This window comes from Sturnus vulgaris, chromosome 1 (genome assembly GCF_052056855.1).
Source record: "Sturnus vulgaris isolate bStuVul1 chromosome 1, bStuVul1.hap1, whole genome shotgun sequence".
Lineage (NCBI taxonomy): Eukaryota > Metazoa > Chordata > Aves > Passeriformes > Sturnidae > Sturnus > Sturnus vulgaris.
In genome coordinates, this window is record NC_142243.1 from 63,076,035 (window position 1) to 63,094,242 (window position 18,208).

An 18,208-nucleotide genomic window follows, 5' to 3' on the forward strand; every position below is an offset into this window, starting at 1 on the left:
ATTGGCCATAGCCTATCATTAACCAGGGAGAGCAAAGGGCCATTTAATGACCTTTGGCTCCTACCTGGGAATCTGTCTCTGAATAAACTAACTAAAGTAATACATGTGGAGGTTTAATAATGACTTTGGGACAGTTCATAGATGCTAATTTTCATATTCATTATGTCTATTTGCATCATGTAAGTTCCTTAATTGTTAGTATCAGAAGACATGTGAAATCCTCTTCAGCCTACTTCTCAAGAAAAAAATTTAGGACGTGCCCCAAAGCTTACAACTACATCTGATAGAGATGTGCAAACTGAAAAATACAAGGTATTCACTCCACTGCTTTCAATGACGATCAGTTTAGGACATCCAGCAAATTGCCAGTGATATTGCAGATATTAAGACGTAGGACTTTGTGATTCTTGCCCCAAGCCATACAGTAGCTTTGAAATAGGGAATAACAAAGACAAAATGAGTGCTGAAGCAAGTCAGAAGCCTATACTTGCTTCCTAGTTTCATATTTTACACAGTAAAATTCCTATAATGTAGAAATGCCCCACAGAAACCTTGTAAAAAATTATGGCAAAGAAGTAATTATTACTGAATACTCTAAGTAACAAATAGTATGAGAAGAATGTATTCACATTATTTTTGAGCTTTATTTGGCCACATATACAGTCAATCAAAAGTTCCTAGAAGGATTTCCCTCATATATGATATATTAATTAATGGCACTAGGATATACTACAGCATCCACATTAGCAGCCAAATTAAAATCTGAGAAAATATTGGAGAAGTCAAGATACTAAATTATATTTAGCCTCCACAACCACATACATACAGGAAGCAGAGTAGAATCAAAAGCCCATCACCCAAATCATGACTGCTTTAACTAATATACAATCCTATAGAGAAGGTGTCTTATAAAAGGAAAGTTTTCTGCAGCCCAAGTTACCACCATCATTTTGCATCCAGTTATCTGCCTCTTTGATATTCAAAGTTCAACCCACCTCTGGGAAAGCTAAAGCAGCCAAAAAAATACATCATGAAACTGAATGTCATCTGCATCTTTACAAAACTAGAGCTCCAGGAGCCTCACCATTTCACCTACAACCAAGTACAATGATGTAAAATTAATTCGGGAATATGGGAATGTTGGTCAGGCTTTGCTTTGCACCCTTACAGAGGAAGACAGGGCCAGCACTCCATTTCTTGGCTGCCTTCGTACAGCTAAGAGCAGAAATAAAAACCTGAATTTGCTCCCAAAAGATGCCCTTGGGCACAGCCCTAAGCAAAGGTTGGTGTTCAACCTCCCAGTGGCAGTCACACGTCCCGGGGCCACACCTCAGGGGCCAAACTGAAATGCATTGTTTCCTCATTGCTTCAGGGGGGTAATAATTTACTACTCAATCAGCAGCATTGCCCATCACCTTGTAGCGTGTGTGATGTGAGGCTTAGACTGCTTCTCTTCCACGTTTTCTATCTGTCCCCAAGCTCTGAGAAGGTTGTGAATATTGCCACGGAAGGTTCCCAGCGCACAGACAGGAATGGAAGTGTGTAAGAGACAGCCTTTCTTCCACAGTTACTTTTGTAAGTGCCTAGTCCAGATCAATCATCAGGGAACAGAATCTCCATCTGAATTTATATAGACATTTTCCACAAGATCTGGCATTTCCCTATGGTACTCATTCATCTTTTTTATATAATTTAGATTTACTGCTTCTTTGTAATTTCTTATTTTAACTAGCTGTAGGCAAAAGAATAGAAAGCAGTACTTACACCCTGGAAAAAGGTGATCAAATAAGGCTTGGAGGGAAGAAAAGCATACTTGTTCTGCTCCTTTTATTTCTTTTATATAAAATAAAAGAATTTATATGCTGGACTTCATTATATGTAAAAATAATAAAAAAAATAGTTTGCAACACCTTAGGAATAAATAATTATTGAAAAATACAAGAGAAAGCTTATTATGGTTGCATATGTCACTAGAATTCATGAAATAGTTGGAATCCTAAAAGTATTGATTTAACTAAAGTTTTTCCCAAACTCAGCCAGATATTTTGGCATCTAGAAATTTGCCTTAGTTTTTGTTTTGTTGGTTCCTTGCTTGGTTTTCACTTTGAAACTCATCAACCCATAAAAATTCTCCTGCCATAAAGAAAAACTTACTTCTATTTTACCAAAAATACAGTGTAGGTACTTCAATTCTTTCTATTAAACCTGAATTACTTCCTCTCTCTCTCTTCTTTTTTTCCCCCTTTTTTTTTTTTTTTTTTTTTTTAATTTGCTGTAGTCCATCTTTAAGGTAAAGGATTAAACTAATTTGAAGAAGGGAAAGCAAAACCATCCAATAAAGTTATAGGGCAAAGAAGTCTTACAATTATACACAAATTTCCCTTTTCCTTTAAGAAAAAGTGGACTTTAGACTCCCTTTCTATCATGTTTTACCGATTGACAGGGTCAAACTAAACTAAATAACTGGCTTCTCTGACTTCTTCCTACTAAAATAAGTTTTGATAGAGCTCGACACATGCCACTAGTTTTAGAGTTTCTCATTCTCCTGAACTGCAACTCCTTTATAGACCTGCAGAATGTGTTCCTGGGCAAAAATTGGCCCAAATACAATGGGACTCAAAACTGTCATTTCTTCTAGTCTCTTGTGATATCCCACTTGGAGTACTGCCTTCAGCTCTGGGGCCCTCAGAAGAGAAAAGACATGGGTGTATTGGAGTGGGTCCAGAGGAGGGACACGAGGATGACCACAGGGACAGAACACATCTCCATTGAGAAAAAGCTGAGAGAATTTGAGCTGTTCAGCCTGTAGAAGAGAAGGCTTTGGGGAGAGCTTGTGGCAGCCTTCCAGTCCCTAAACAGAGCCTACAAGAAATCTGGAAAGGGACTTTTTACAAGGGGATAATGATAGGACATGGGCTGATGGCTTTGAACTGAAGAAAGGTAGATCTGGATTGGGTATTAGAAAGAAATTCTTTGCTGTGAAGGGTGGCAAAGCACTGGATTAGGTTATTCAGAGAAATTGCAAACACCTTATCCCTGGAAGGTTTCAAGGCAACCTGTTAGTGGAAGGTGTCCCTGTTCATAGCAGGGAGGTGGAACTAGATGATTCGCAAGGTCACTTCCAACCCAAATTTTTCTATCATTCTTTTGAAAACCCAAGTAGTTTCTGAAATTTTGGAATTCTGATCTTGTCTCATCTAGATGTGGCTCCCTTCAAGATGCATTGTGTTCACCCACTCTAACAATTATACAGAAGGATTTAGGCTTTCTTTGTTCTTTCTGTTGATCCTTTTCATTCTCTTCCTTATCTTGTTTTTACCCCTTGAAACTTGAAAATATCTGATGAGCTAAATAATGCAGGGGGGGCACGAAATCTCAAATACAATATGGAAGGATGTGTTAAAGCTTTAACCTAACAATACATGGAAAAATATATGGTCTGATATTACGATTTAATTTCCTTCTATATCTGTAAAAGGAATAGAATTAACTGGTATGAATAAGCTTTTGTTTAGTCATATATATGTTCATATTTGTACCAGAACAAAATATACTTTAGACTAATTGAAACTGCTGTCTTACCTGTCATACAGACTTCATGGCAACTGGATAACTAGTACAATTATAGCACTGCAATAGTTATGGAAAGTTATATATATGTATAATAGTTATGAAGTGATTTGTAACCAATAGGTTAGGATAGGCTTTATAATTAGGTAATTTAAAACCTTGGGGTTTTTTTTAATTTATTTTTCTGTAGGCTGCTGACCTCCATTAACAACAATCAAAGAAGGACACCTTTTGCTATTTATTTTCAAGAGCTTACCAAATTAGCTGAAATGGGAGAACTTACAAGCCTGGGCATTGCTAGAGTAGGACTATTCTTAAGAAATGCACCTTTAATTGATCCAGTTCTGAAACTTTGGAATTTCTCAAGTAAAACATGGGCAGATGACCTCTTTCTAAATGCAAAATGTATAGAATACATTACTATTGTAATTCATGTGCAATACAGAATCATAGAATGGGGTTAGAAGGGACCTGAAAGATCACCTTGTTCCAACCCCCTGCCTTTCACTAGACCAGATTACTCAGAGCTCCCTTCACATAATGAAAGGCTGACCAAAGCTCTCTCTGGAGATTTCTCAGGGCTGTACAAACCCATTTCGCTCAGCATGTCTTTTTAGGAGAGCTGCTCCAGGCCTCTGATCATCTGCACAGCCCTCATCTGGGCTCACTAACACAACTTTTATTATGCTCATATTAGTGACCAGAGAAAAGTACAAAATAATCTTTATTTTGATATCTAATGCACTCTAGGTATAAATCTAGATACAAAAAGTACATTTGGATGAGTGGAATGTTCCTACATTTATTTGCCTTTCTACAAGCACCTAAATTCTTTCCCCATACCAGACTTGGTGCATGACAGGAAGTAGTATATTGAACTTTGCCTAATCTGATAGCACACAATAGACTGGTAATCTTGAAACCAAGATTCTTCCACTAGGTAAACCATCATATCCTAGTTCAAATTCCTGTAAGACAGAATTTTCTTTATTCATTTGCCACGAGCAGATGTCAAACTCCGACCATTATTGTTCTGCTTTAAAGCTTCTCTGTTATAGACGTGCATAATGGAAAACATATTGACAGGCTATAATCACTCTACTGTTTGGGTTTGGTTTTTTTGGGGGGGTGGGGGTGATTAAGTTTAAATACCTGAAGTACATACGTTTGGAGAAGAAGAAGAAGAAAAAGAAGAAGTAAAATTCAACACTGAGCGTTCTAAATTGACAGAATATAGTGCTTTGGGGAAGCACCTATAGCTACACATTTCTATGAAAAAGGGCTTGGAGTAGAAGAGGTTAGGCCAGAGGGAGAAAAAGACTGAAAAAAAATTATAAATACCAGTTTGTCTTTTATGCTGAATGTATGTCTGTATTAGGTTGCCTGCAACCATTACTGTGCTGTATTGCTGACAATTGTCATACTGCAGGGAAGCTTGATGTCTCCATGCAGGACTATGCTTGAGAAGCAGTGGGATGGCAAATTAAAATTTATGGTGATAAAAGAAGTAAAGTCTTGCTGGCAAGAGATCTTTTTCTGATCTAAGATACTGAAAATCTGGGTTCACCCAGAAAGTGAAATCAGACTAGGACGAAGTGCATTTTAGTGTTTTAAAGATAAGATGACTTAAAAAGTTCTCATTTCTGAATTTCCAGACATGCTGTCCCTATAAAGAGATTTACGTGGAAGTATTGGAATTTGACCTGTAATTCCACCAACGGAAAGAGCAGTGTTCCATATAGTCATACCTGGCCCTGCAGGGTACAAGATCACACCAGTTCACAGTGGGACTTGGTCAGCTCAAACAGATCTGTCCAGCATATTTCAAGCTAAATTTACATTGCTTAGAAACATCTGCCTGCTCTCCCTCACTTGCTAGCGATTTTTCTGAAGTAAGGCCAAATGTCCCAGAGTTCTACTTGGCTCATCTGTCACTGTCTGTCCAGATCTCTCACATGTAAGGGGAAAACACTCTGTAAAACAAACCTTATCTTATAAGCTCATAATGAAAGAAAACTAATAAACATAACCAACAAGGGCTCAATCCCATTTGTACAGACTAGTCTAACACAGGAATTCACTAACTCATTACTTGATGCATGAAGTTTCTAACTCGGATGTTCTATAAATCATAACTTGTAACTCGTGCACCTATGAACAAAGTAGTTACCTAGCTGATGATGAGAATGCTCGTCCTTCCTCCTTCCCCATGAAGCAGCCACTCCTTGTATTCCACCAAAAACATGACTACCTTGGGAGCCCAGCTGCTGCTAGATCCACCTAAAATTTTTTGGGGTAAGCTGATGCACTTATACCTTCTAGTTTGGAAGTCTGGTCTATTTCCATCTATTCTTATTGGATCCTGAGGAAACTTCCAGAAAATTGCTAATGCAAGGATTCTGCAGAAGATCATAAGCTGTAGGTGATAGTGGCTGCACAATTACCTTTAGCCATTTCTGCCCAATCATATCCTGCCTACATGTTGCCCTCATTTTGAGCTAATGGCACTGCTTCCAGCATGGCCTTAGCATGACCTGTGTGACAGCCAAAATTTGAGCAAGACTTGAGTGAACAGTCATCCTCTATTTAGGCAGAGTTTTCTGATCATTATTCTGATGTCAATGGTAGGGCTACTCAAAGAAATGTGTATATATTTCTCTACTTCAGACATGAAAATAATATGTAAAAAAAAAAATTAAAAAAAGTTCTGGAGATCATTTTTAGAAAACTGGAACTCCAGCAGACATTCTTCCTTTTTTTCTGGTAAACTGTATTTACTCTTTAGAAACAGAGTTTAGCAATATGCAGGCTAATGGCATTTAATTCATGCCTATTTTCATTACCAAGTGGTGTTGGTGAGTGCAATATTTGCAGTGCTATATATAGTAGATGTAGATGAAAATACATTATTTTAACCATAATAACTGAAATTATGTGTAGCTTCCCTCCATTAGAAGAACTGTGCTCAAACTGGCCTGTTCTTAATAAAGATTGTGTCATTCTGCAAAATTGTTTTATAAATTCTCAAGCATGCAAGTGAAAGAAATGAGAAACATGCATTAGAGCATATTCTCTCTTGTCTGTAGAATAATCACTGTGCTTGCAGTCATTGTATAGCTAAACATGGGGTTTTATTACAGGGAGCAAATTAGTATTTTTTCTGCATTTGAAAGGAGAGATCCCACTTCCCCTTTCCTCCATTTTCCTTGTCTAATCAAACACTGTTTTCACCTTCTGTTAAGGCTGGCACTTGTCTGCTTACACTGTGAACTTATTGCAGCTAAACACACGCATATTTTTGCTCAGTGAATTGAGTCATCTTAGCATGTGATCAAAGAAGTAGTGCCAAAAGCTGGGATGTGGCAACTACACAATTGAGAGCAGAGACACAGATCTCAGCTGCAAGGTGATGCCAGTTTAGACACACACATAAATACACACTCTCTCCATGAAAACTCACTATTACCAAACTTCTTATTGTAGGCAAAATTATTACTTCAGCAAGGCACTGTGTTGCTGTTGATTTTACTATCACTCATCATGGCTACATCGTTTTCTCAATAAAAAATCTTGTCTAGATTTGGATAGAATTTGTTTAGTTCCTTTTCAACAAGTGCCAACAGCATGCAAGTCAATCCTTGCCAGTTGATTTTGTAATACACTTCATGTAATCCAGTGCTGTCAGTATCTTTTTCCTAAAAATGGGAAAAAACTTGTATTCATTTGTGCTGATTATAAAGAGCTCAAATGGGGAAAAGCACAGGGGAAGAGCTTTTATTGTTAATGGGAGACACTGTCAAAATAAATATTCAACATGGAGAAGCAGAGTTACACAAAATCACCAAAGCACCCATTAGCTCCCTTGGCTTATTAAATAAATGCATGTAAAATATAACAGTTAATAAGATATTCAATAAGTGTGTCTCCTGAAATATTGAAAACAAAATTTTCAAAAATAGAAGAGTTTTAGCCCATTATCCTTTCTCCCATATATGACTTCCTAAAGCTCAATCCTCTCTAAGGCCTCGAGGTCAAGCTCAATCCTTTGTATCTTGGAAGTGCTATATGTCAGAATATAGCACAACTGCAGTGCTATTTTCAGGGCAAAGAGCAGAGAACAGACCTGTGCTGAGCAACAATAAAATTAAGGTAGGCTCTGCCCTTCCAGGGTTGTGATAGCTGACTCCATGCTGTTTCTGGGGAAGAATAATAATTACTTATTTACTAGCATGACATGAAGAAGCATGTTCCTTAAGAGATGCATTCCAGGAAACATCTGAAGTCTGAAATTACAAGCAGATTTGGATTAGTTAGGGAAGTTTTACACTTTTTTCCCATATCCTTCTAATATATATGCTCAAAAAACCAAGGTGATACAATACATAATTGCAGTATGGAATTCCTCTCTGTAGCACGATGAACAGACTTTCCAAGATATTTATTCTAACTGAAAACTAGTTAGGCAAGGGATCATCATTGTGGCTACCTCAGTGTAAATCTCTGTTGTTGTGCAATTATTCTAACTGTGAAGCAAGGTGTGTTACTGAGAGTGGAGCCTGGGCTGATGTCAGTCAAGGCTCGTATTTTTGTATGGCACCGAGCTTCCCTCTGCAGACACACCAGCTGACTCAGAACTAGCTCCAGCTTTACGTGTAAAGCTGCCCTCTGTGATGGGGACAAAGCTTCAGGCTTTGGACAGAAGGGTCTGCTTTACCCTCCAAGCAAGGTTCCATTGTGCTGCACTCTTATCTGGGGGAGCCTATTGCCCCCAGAACGAGCCATTTATTGAGCACACCGTGGAAAGCACCATGTTGCAAGTTCATCTCTGCTTGCTGTTTGAAGCAGTATAACCCAAGCACTTAGAGTCCTAAAGGAGTCAGGGACTCACCAGACGTGAGAGAAGTCATGTTGCATGTATTTACTGGTAATAACTAATTATTCAGTCAGCATTAACTTACTCGTAATTGAGATAAAACAGATAAGTGGATGGGCACAGCATTTCAAAGGAGTACTAATAGTCCACCAGCTCAGCACATTACTTGGTTTTGGTAAAATGCCTGAACCATCAGTCAGTGGAAATATTAGAGATAGAGATATAGACTCTAATCAATAAACTGATAAACAGAGAAGCAAAAGGAGAAAGGTGATTTTAAAGCAGCTACCCTGTTGCTGTTTTAGTCAACAACAGAACTGTTGACTAAAATCTGCAAAAAGTGGCCCACTGCTCATTGAAAAAAAAAAACAAAACCAAACTTGGAAGTTTTGATAGAATATCTAGCTAAGGAGATCTCACTGTGCACCCTGTTGCACAAAAGCATAATGTACAGGATACAAAACTCACAAGAAGCTGAAAACAGAGACACTGTCACTGTTTTTACTGCATATTAAACCTGCCGTGTATTTGCAGGAGTTCACACTAAGAACATTCAAAGATGTATGCACAGAACAGGCAGCTAATCCCAACACTCTTTTGTTTCTTTTCAGAAGGTATTATCCTGTGAAGTCCTATAGCACGGACTTCCGGGTCTGTGGAATTCCAGTCCATCAATATCATCATATTCAGATGTGACTCGTAGGGTTTTAACCACTTCATAACAGGATATTTCCATGGGAAATCACCAACTGAATACAGGTTTACATCTCTTCACTATTGTTTAGCATTGTTGCAAACTTTATGATGAAGAATTGAAAAGATAACAGAAACACCAGGAAAATCACAATAGACCCAGATTTTTGGTCTATCAAGCACACTTAGGAGATGCTACACAAAAGGAAAAAATAATGTGTCAGAAACAACAGACCAGATTCAAAACCAGTTAAGACACACTCAAACCCCCATAATACCATGTCTAAAGGGAAATGCATCAACAAAAGTAAAAAGGCTTGCCAGGCACTAACACACAAGCAAAGACATAACTCAGGTGGCACATCAGGTTTAAAAAACGAAGCAACAGCATTTACTAGGTTATTATTTTATGCAGGAGAAATAATGTATATTATGTTCAATATATTTTAAATACCATCTCTCAGAACGATGCTTTTCTTTCATAACTAAGCTGATGTATAAGTAAAAGGCATGGGTCATCTTTACACATTTGCTGAGTAGCTAGATTTTTCACTTGTCTAGAAAGTACATGAGTTACTAATAGTTTAGAAAGTTTTAAGATCACTTTCCATTTTCCTAGATGAATTGCACAATACTGCTCACCAACACATGAATGAACAAGAATTTGAAGTTCTGTTTCATGGTCTAGGTTCTAGCAGTATACAATATATTTTTTTTAAGCTTGAGCAATAAGTTACTTTTAAACTTGAACAAATTATTTCTTGCAAGGTTATATGTATGCCATGGCTTGTAAATGTTCTTGTATAAATGATAAACTCTTCTGAATAGAAGATCTGTACACATCAAATCATCTTTTATCCAAATTCACATTACAGTCCAATTAAAAATCAAAAATTTAAAAAGTGATCAATAAAGAATATAAGTGTCTGAGTGATATGTATCTGTCTCTGCCTATGCCTATATTTCATTTAACATAAAATCCCCGGGATAAAAAAAAAAAGTCTGTGATTAGGATGAGAGTACTTCGACCCTGGGTTTTTACAAAAAGAGAAACTAAACAATACTCTTACTTAGATCTTACATGGACCTTGTTAATGTGCTGTGAAAAGAGATCTAATCATTATCACTTGCAAATCAAGATACAATGACATAAAGATGATTGTCTAAATTCACTCACAAACTGAGCTGAAAGCAGATCAGCGCTGTTCCCTGTCCTGGTCATTGCTTATGAAACTACAGGTCCTACGGAGGGATGGCTGCAATCAGGATGTGTCTGCGGTCTTAAGCAATGCAGATGCATGTCCCTGTCATTTAGCTTAATGCAGGACTCGTCACAGGAAACACTGTCACCAAATGCAAGTGAAACCACATCCCTCTGCCATTACTATGCACCTGAGGAGAACAAGCCAAGGTATTTTGGTAAAGTTATATCAGCTGAAAAACTGTGTCCGGAACAGGAAATTATTTATTACTTCTTCTATAAAAATGCAATGCTTCAGCCAGCTTTCAGAACTGGATAAATCCTTTGAAGTCTGACCTTAAGTATGGAAGCAGAGGTGCTCTGTCACAGCACACACAACGGGGAAAAGCTAAACTATCTAAGTGACCCAGTGACAGCAGAGCTGTGGGGCCTCTAACAATTCCAAGAGATAAAAAGAATTTTTAAAAAGCCACCATTGTTCTGGCTTGCATGATGTAAACACAAAAAACCCCATCTGTAAACACAGAGAAAGGATTTCCCGCAAGTTAGGTGGGGTATTCAAAGCTTGCATCTGAAACAAATTGAGCCAAAAACGCAAGAATTCTTAGGACGTTTAGACTCTTACACAAGGGGATGTGCCAGTGTCTGTATGTGCACATGTAAGTAAAATCCTAAGTGCTTCCTACCTCTTAATTGTCGCAGAGGTTATGACAGTGTTTGCACAACAGCAGTTTCCTGTTACTGGTATTTATGTACTTTCTTCTTGAACGTATTAAATTCTGGAGAAGGGACAGTCTTGGTTTTATTGTCTGAATCACTGAATGTGCTGTCAATTATCTTACTAGACATCAGTAAATTATATTTCTGATACTAGACTGTAAGAACATATTCATGTTGATATTTTACTCAACATACACTGTAGTCTCAAGGGAGTACCCTGTAACAATTGGTACAGCTTGCAATTAAACCCTCGGATCAGTATGTGCAGACTTGGCAATTATTAAATGCAGTTCATGTGGAAGTTTAAAAATACATTATTTTTCAAGCTAGCTAAACATATATTAAATGGAACTGAATGGTATACTTTAGGAGGCCTTTTAGCAAATGGGAATAAGAACTTCCTCAAATAAATTATTTTATAAGATGACAACATAGTAGGGAAGAGACTTATTTAGCAAAGATGGCATACCAGTTCCCCCTTTCCCAAATCTCATGCCTTCTGGCTGCAGATGACCAACAAATTTGCAGCACCATGATTCATCAAATCTCATTGTGGGTGAAATGTTTCCATTAGGATCCCAAGTTGCTATTAGGAGAGATGTCTCGACTGCTGGATCTCTTCTGCTCAGAGTACCAAATCAAGAAGTTATGATTCGAAACCAGACATCTGACACATAGAAATGTTAATAAGGCTTTACCTCTTGTTGAAGGATGGAAAAATAAAGGTCAAAATCTCAAGTTCTCATTAAAAACTCTGATACCAGGTTTGTCCGGCATTTATGTAATTATGATCTTGCTAAAAAAATATTTTGCTAAACAGAGGCCTTTTGTTAAACAAAACTAAAAATCCTACATTTCACATCCATATAGAGATGGAGACTGTCTTTAAACTCTAATGGAATTCCAATTAGTTTTGCAGCATTGTGAACATTTGAATCTTACAATTAAAGAAAAGCTCTAATTTATTGCTCAAGCAGAAGTCCTTGGCTGCTTTTTGATTTCACAAACTAAGTGAATTACTCAACTAGTTGAGTTGAACACAAGTTCAACTTTTTTTTCCTTTTAAATAAAATAACCTTTTGCTCTGTTGGTGAAAAAACAAAAGCAGGAATTTTCCTTAGCTTCTGAAAGGATACAAGTTAGTGACATGTCTACATACCTGATAAATCTATTTTTTCAGTAGTCGGCATTTGCCTGAAACTTGTCTCAGTAGTTACTTTGCTGACAAAATACCATGCCCTCACAGTTATATTAGCTGATTAGTGAAATGTAGTTTTTCAACTGAGGCAAATACTACTTTTTCCCACCTGTTATTTCATTAAGTCTGCAACTGCTGTCAGCTGAGCTATTTTCACTTGTTTAACACCTGCCGAATCTGCATTCAAACTGAATGGCACAGTCCTGAAAGACAATGCTCATGTCTGAACTATCCCAAGTGAATTCTCTGTGGTCAAGAAAAAAATGGGATTAGATAAGGCTCCAGATCCATTTGCAAGGACTGTAGGAACAAAACAGTTGCTCTGCCTTAGGAATTATCAGTTTCCTGGCCCAACCTCAAGCACCTCCAGAGTTCATGACAATGAAGCAGGAACAATACCATCTTAATTACTCTTCAGGCTGGTCCCAATGTGTCTGATTAGGTTTTTAAAGAACTATGTGACAGCAAATAGCACAATTAACACATACATAGTGTTCAATACTGAGTGCTTCCACCCACTGAGACATACCATAGCAGGGAGCAGCAGACTATACTGAGGATCTAGATTCATCACAGGACCTTTGTCTGCCTCACAATCACTCTCACAGATCACAATTTTTTGCCACTTATGCCCCATAGCACTCTGGTATGTTCATGCACTTCCCTCATCTTAAAATATATTAGAGAAAAACTGAAAAACACTGTAAAGTCTTTTTGGCTGCTAGAGCTGTTCATTATGTTTCCCCACCTTGGGGCTAGGTGGATACAGAGAATGACAGAAATAACTTAGAATCATAGAATCACAGAAAATGCAGAGTTGGAAGGGAGCCATCAGGGTCATGGAGTCCAAATCCTGGCTCATATTGAAGACAGAAACAAAAAATGCATTAACCTCTTCTGTTTGTCACTGCTTGTGAAATTACCATCCTTATCCTGCAATGGGCTGTAACTGTCTTTTGCCATTAACATATTTGAAAAAAAACCTCTTTTTATTGCCCCTCCACAGTTCTTTCCAGCTTCATCTTTAAATGAGCCTTGGCCACATTAAATTTCTCCCTACACTGGCAAGTAACATCCCTGTATTCTTCCCTGACCCTGTATTCTTCACCTGGCCTTACTTACCTGACTTACACTGGACATAACCTTCCTTTTCCATCTTATTTCCAAGAGAAGATCCCTGTTCAGCCAAACCATCCATGTGACATTTAGGAATAAACCATCCTTTTATAGCATAAAACTACATAGAGGTACCATAAAATTATTTTTTTTAGGGCAAAGAAAAAGAACCATAATTAATTTTTCAAATTACTATAATGAAAAACTTCTATGGAATTTTTGCACTTATACCATTCCTTCACTAAGGCAGAATTTTTTGTTCTGATTCAAACTAAGTAATATTTATCACACAGCCAATCTTTGGAAAATACGAAATTCTGTCTTCCCTGGAGCAGTATGTTTGTTCACAGTGAGTGCAAAGCTCACAGTAAAACAATCTCAGATGGGATCAGGATAAAAAGTATGAATGAAAAGGATAGGGAGGAACCATACAAACAGCTCTGTAAACAGATTTTAGAGGCTTTAAACGGCAACAGGAGCCAACTACTGCTTGGGAGTAGTAACCTACTTGTTCATCTCAGCAGCTAAGTGATTTACACATAAAACGTGGATTTATACACCTAGAGAAATGTATCATCTCCAGAATAACAGTGCATTCCAACGAAGTTTATGTGTATTCTAAATATTCCTTCCCAGAAATCAAGACGTGCATGCCCATGAGATAAACACTTACCTGGAGTGGGAAAGGTCAGTCTGTTGTGACAGTGCATAACTTCTTGGTGTCTGCCAAAGCTTAAGTTCTCCTTGTGTTTCAGGAACTTGACATTACCAGCGTCAGGAAGGTCAGACAGCCAACTGTGTAGAATGTGTGTGAAAGGATTAGTCTAGGAGCCAATTACCTGTCATATCTTTAGTCCAACTTGAAAGATACAGTGATCACTAGAAATATGTCATTGACGCTGAAATATTCATCCAGACCAGCAAGTTGCACAAGACCTAGAACTTACTGAGTTGAAGTGGAGCAGGGTCACAGCAAATCATTTTGACATCTTGGGCAGCTTGCTAGGTCTTGCCTAGAAGAATTTTTGCTTTCTAAAGGCCTGTTTTGAGCAGGTGCAGGGAGAGTTCAAGGCAAGGCCAGTGCAATTTTTCTACCTCCTCTCTATCTCTCCAGTCAGAGAAGAAAATCTTCAGCACTGTGCCTGAAATAGTAGGAGCAAAAAAATCCATATTTGCTGTGGGTGTGGAAGATAGCTATGAGAGTAGGACAGCTGGTCACTGTTCAGGAGTCAGCTGTCCAAAGCCAGACTTGGCCTTTACAATTGCAGTGTCCACATGGAAATGACCTATTATAGGATGCTCACCAGTGACCCACCTTATCTCTGTCATGCTTAGCAGATGGAGCAGGACAACATGGGCTATGTCTGTGACCATTTTGCTGGACTTTTACTCAATTTTTGTCGTCTAGCTTGGTTTGTATAAAGCTTGTTGTGCACACTCCCTCTGCCCAGTGGGACAAATTCATTCAACCTTGAAGCTCCTCTGTCATTAGAAGTGTTTCCCTTCTATTGGTCTTATTGCCCTCTTAGTTCTATTACCTTACTTCTTTTTCACAGTGAAGTCAGGCAATCGGGAGCAACTTATGAAGAATACAGGTATTGTTGCCAACATATACTAAGTGGAGAGTAACTTGTGAATCAGGATGACCTGCAAAGGAAAGCAGTGGCTTCAGGCTCTGTCAAAACCAAAACATTTTACAGAGCTGACATTCTCTAAATCAAAGAATTCTATTGATTGTTAAAATGTTTGAGGTTTTTTGTAACTCTATACCCCAAGGTTCAGAAACAGAGAAAAATCTTCCTCTATGGTAGACCAGTGTTTGGTGTGCAAACAAACACTGGTAGACAGTGTTTGTGTGGAAAATTTGCCTACAGTAATGAGATATATAGGGAAGACCAAGACATAATAAGGTGCCATATCTACAAGAGTGAAAGACCAAGATTCCAGAAGTGAAAAAAACCCGAAAACATGTTCCCTTTGATTGTTGCTGAATGTGTTTTGCAGAAGCTCAGGAGAGCAAGTAAGAAAGAACTTTGCAAAGGGAGTAAGAGAAAGGCAAGCCTGGTAAGCCAGAAAGGAGAACTCAGTAAAATGAGACAAAACCAAAAAATGAGAAATGTATTGTACTCATGTACTTATACAAATTTCAGCTTTTCATCAGCACACATTTTTTTCATAGAATACATGTCTTAGGAATGCTATACGTCGTCTTGGCTCAGTGTACTGTTTACCATAATTTAATCAGATTTGATAAGTGTTACCACATTTAATGTTACTTTTCTGCACATTAGTGCATAGTTTGTAATCCAGATCTTGTAACAAGGTTGATATTTCCCTGTTATTTCAGAGTCTTTGAGTATGTAATGATGATGAAGTAAAAGGAGAATCATTGATCCAAAACAGTGAGAAGAAAATGTCAAGTCTTTCATTCATCAGATAGCAACACTAAAAAAATTATCTTATCTTATAAAAATCTTGTCATAGGCTTTTATAGCACTATGTAGATTCAAGTGACTACTTCGGTATGTATGTCAAGAAGTTGGTGGCCTTTGCATCATCACTCATTACCCCTTCCCTCTCCCCACCCTTTCTTTTCCGTGGCATTGGAGCTATAAGGAAAAAAGGAGAAAAAGTTACCTTCCTCACATGCATAGCTACTCCCCAGGTGCAATATGAAGCTTCCCAGTAAAAACTGGTAGCCCTGCCAAGCCAGAGAAATTAATGACCACTGATAAACTGGATTCTCCTGTGAATATTGTAGACACATACTGACAGTGTATTAGTGAAAAGCTGAGTTATGTGTGCTCTTTGATCCTCTCGATGGTTCACTCACCCTTCTCTCTATGTCTGTCTTTAAAACTGTCACCAGAACAACACCCCTCTCAGAGAATCAGAGTGAACTTGGCAGAAAGGAAGAGGTGAAGCACCATGATCTGGGACAGAGTGGGACATTGTTTCTGCTAGTGTGTACTCAGAAGAAGAGCTAACAGGTCATGTGCAGGACAGCTGAACAGAAGCCAGGATTCTGGCAAGGTAGTAGGCAAGGCACTTAATCCCTGAAACAAAAAAAGGCTGGAAAAATGTGTTAGGGTTATTTACTTATTTAAACCTCCCCACTCTCCTACACTGAAGTTGAATACCACTGTATCAATTTCTATTCACTGGATTTGACCCTATGCACTCATTTCGTCCTCTGCTTGTGCTTCAGGTGAATTCTTCAGTGTTTTCAATGGTCTTCTAGGTCCTCATATCTCTTTAGGGATTTCTGTGATCCAGTGCATTTGACATTCTCATGTTTGTGTTACTGAGACTGCTAATGCCCAGTTACCAAGATATCATCAAACTTTTCCCGAAAACACCAGATCACCATAATTCTTATCCAAAATCTACTTATGAGATATTTGGCAAAACCAGATTTAATCCCATGTTTCCTTCATCTGCATAATGGTGACTGTTCATCCAACTGCAGATCAGTTAAAGTAATGCAGGTCATTCTGATGAAATATGTCTTCTCTCCAAGCTTCTCAGAGTATGACTCCATCCAACATCATATAGGGCAGATGAAGAAAGAGCTTTGGTTTGTGAACTCCCTATGAATTTGCCATGACCACATAAGAGTCTTCAGATCAGTGTTTAAACAGCACAAAAACAATTTTTGTAACATGCCTCCAGGACAGAAAAGGCAACATGGATGGACAGAAAGCCTAGAATCAGCAAAACAAAATAAAAAAACAATGGTAGGTTTTTGACAGTCTTGCAACATGACATGTTTCGCAATGCAGAATCATCCATACTGATTTTGGCACAAGAAAACCTGTAATATTATTTGAGTAGAATTCCAATCATAAAAGCACAATTTAATATTTAATATATAGATAATTTACAATAAAGTGGCATTGCATTAATTAACTTAATTAATCAACTCAGAGTAATCCACAACAGTTTTCAAATGCAGGCATAATCCAATGACCAATCCAAGAGCCAAGCACACTTTGAGATATATTTGTCCCTAACTCTTAGTAGCCCTGTAACAGCTCTATTGGTTTTACACTATCACACATTTCTAAGCAAACCAACAGACTCAAAAGGAAAGTATTCAGAAAAGATTATATGCTCAGATACAGCAAAGAGGTGACACACGTGTAACAGGCACAATTACAGGTGTTAAGTACCTGCATAGGAAGATATTTGGGTTTTACTGCTCTATGTTCATACGGCGCACTCTGATGGTGTTCATTTATCAGCCAACAAGCGGCTACTGCCATCTACTGGAAAAATTATTAAAATACAGAAATTACATTATACTGCCAGGAAGGGATCTGGAGTACAATATCCTTTCTGGAAATAAATTCTCAACACGCTATTGCATATAAAAACTGCTCCAAGAATATTATTAGGGGCTGATAGCTCAGATTCAGATACATTTCAGGTATGAAAGTATAAATGAAAGAAATTTAGCTTAGGTCAATTTCAGAACTGTTGTTAAAGTTTGCTTCTAAAATACCAAGTGATTGTATTTGCTTTCGTGCCCATACCCCGCCCCACGCAGCTGCGCTGACTGCTGCTCTATTGCCGATCATCCCCGTGCTTCCATTTGACTTGTGACACTCTGAATCTAAATTTATGCAATGAAATGCTGAAGTATCTCAAGTATCTCATGTTACAATATTCCCAAGGAAATCAAGTTCTTAATTTACTAGTTGCACGACACTCATAAATTGGTTTCTTTCTGGCTATAAGTGGAATTTTTCCAGTTGTCAGTCTTACACGTAAAGATCTGATTTTTATTATTTTACTATTATTATTATTATTATTATTATTATTATTATTATTATTA

General features: G+C 37.8%; 1 long non-coding RNA gene across 1 annotated transcript in view; it reads right to left on the minus strand.

Annotated features, from left to right (window-relative positions):
- The window catches only part of LOC148225260 (uncharacterized), a 29,814-nt gene extending 13,425 nt beyond the window's left edge, over positions 1-16,389 (minus strand). Inside the window, exons 1-2 of the long non-coding RNA XR_015804905.1 lie at positions 14,910-16,389; positions 14,045-14,166 (exon numbers count right to left, since the gene is read on the minus strand). This is a non-coding gene — a long non-coding RNA (uncharacterized LOC148225260). The remainder of the gene's footprint in view (positions 1-14,044; positions 14,167-14,909) is intronic.
- Positions 16,390-18,208: the final 1,819 nt, after the last annotated feature.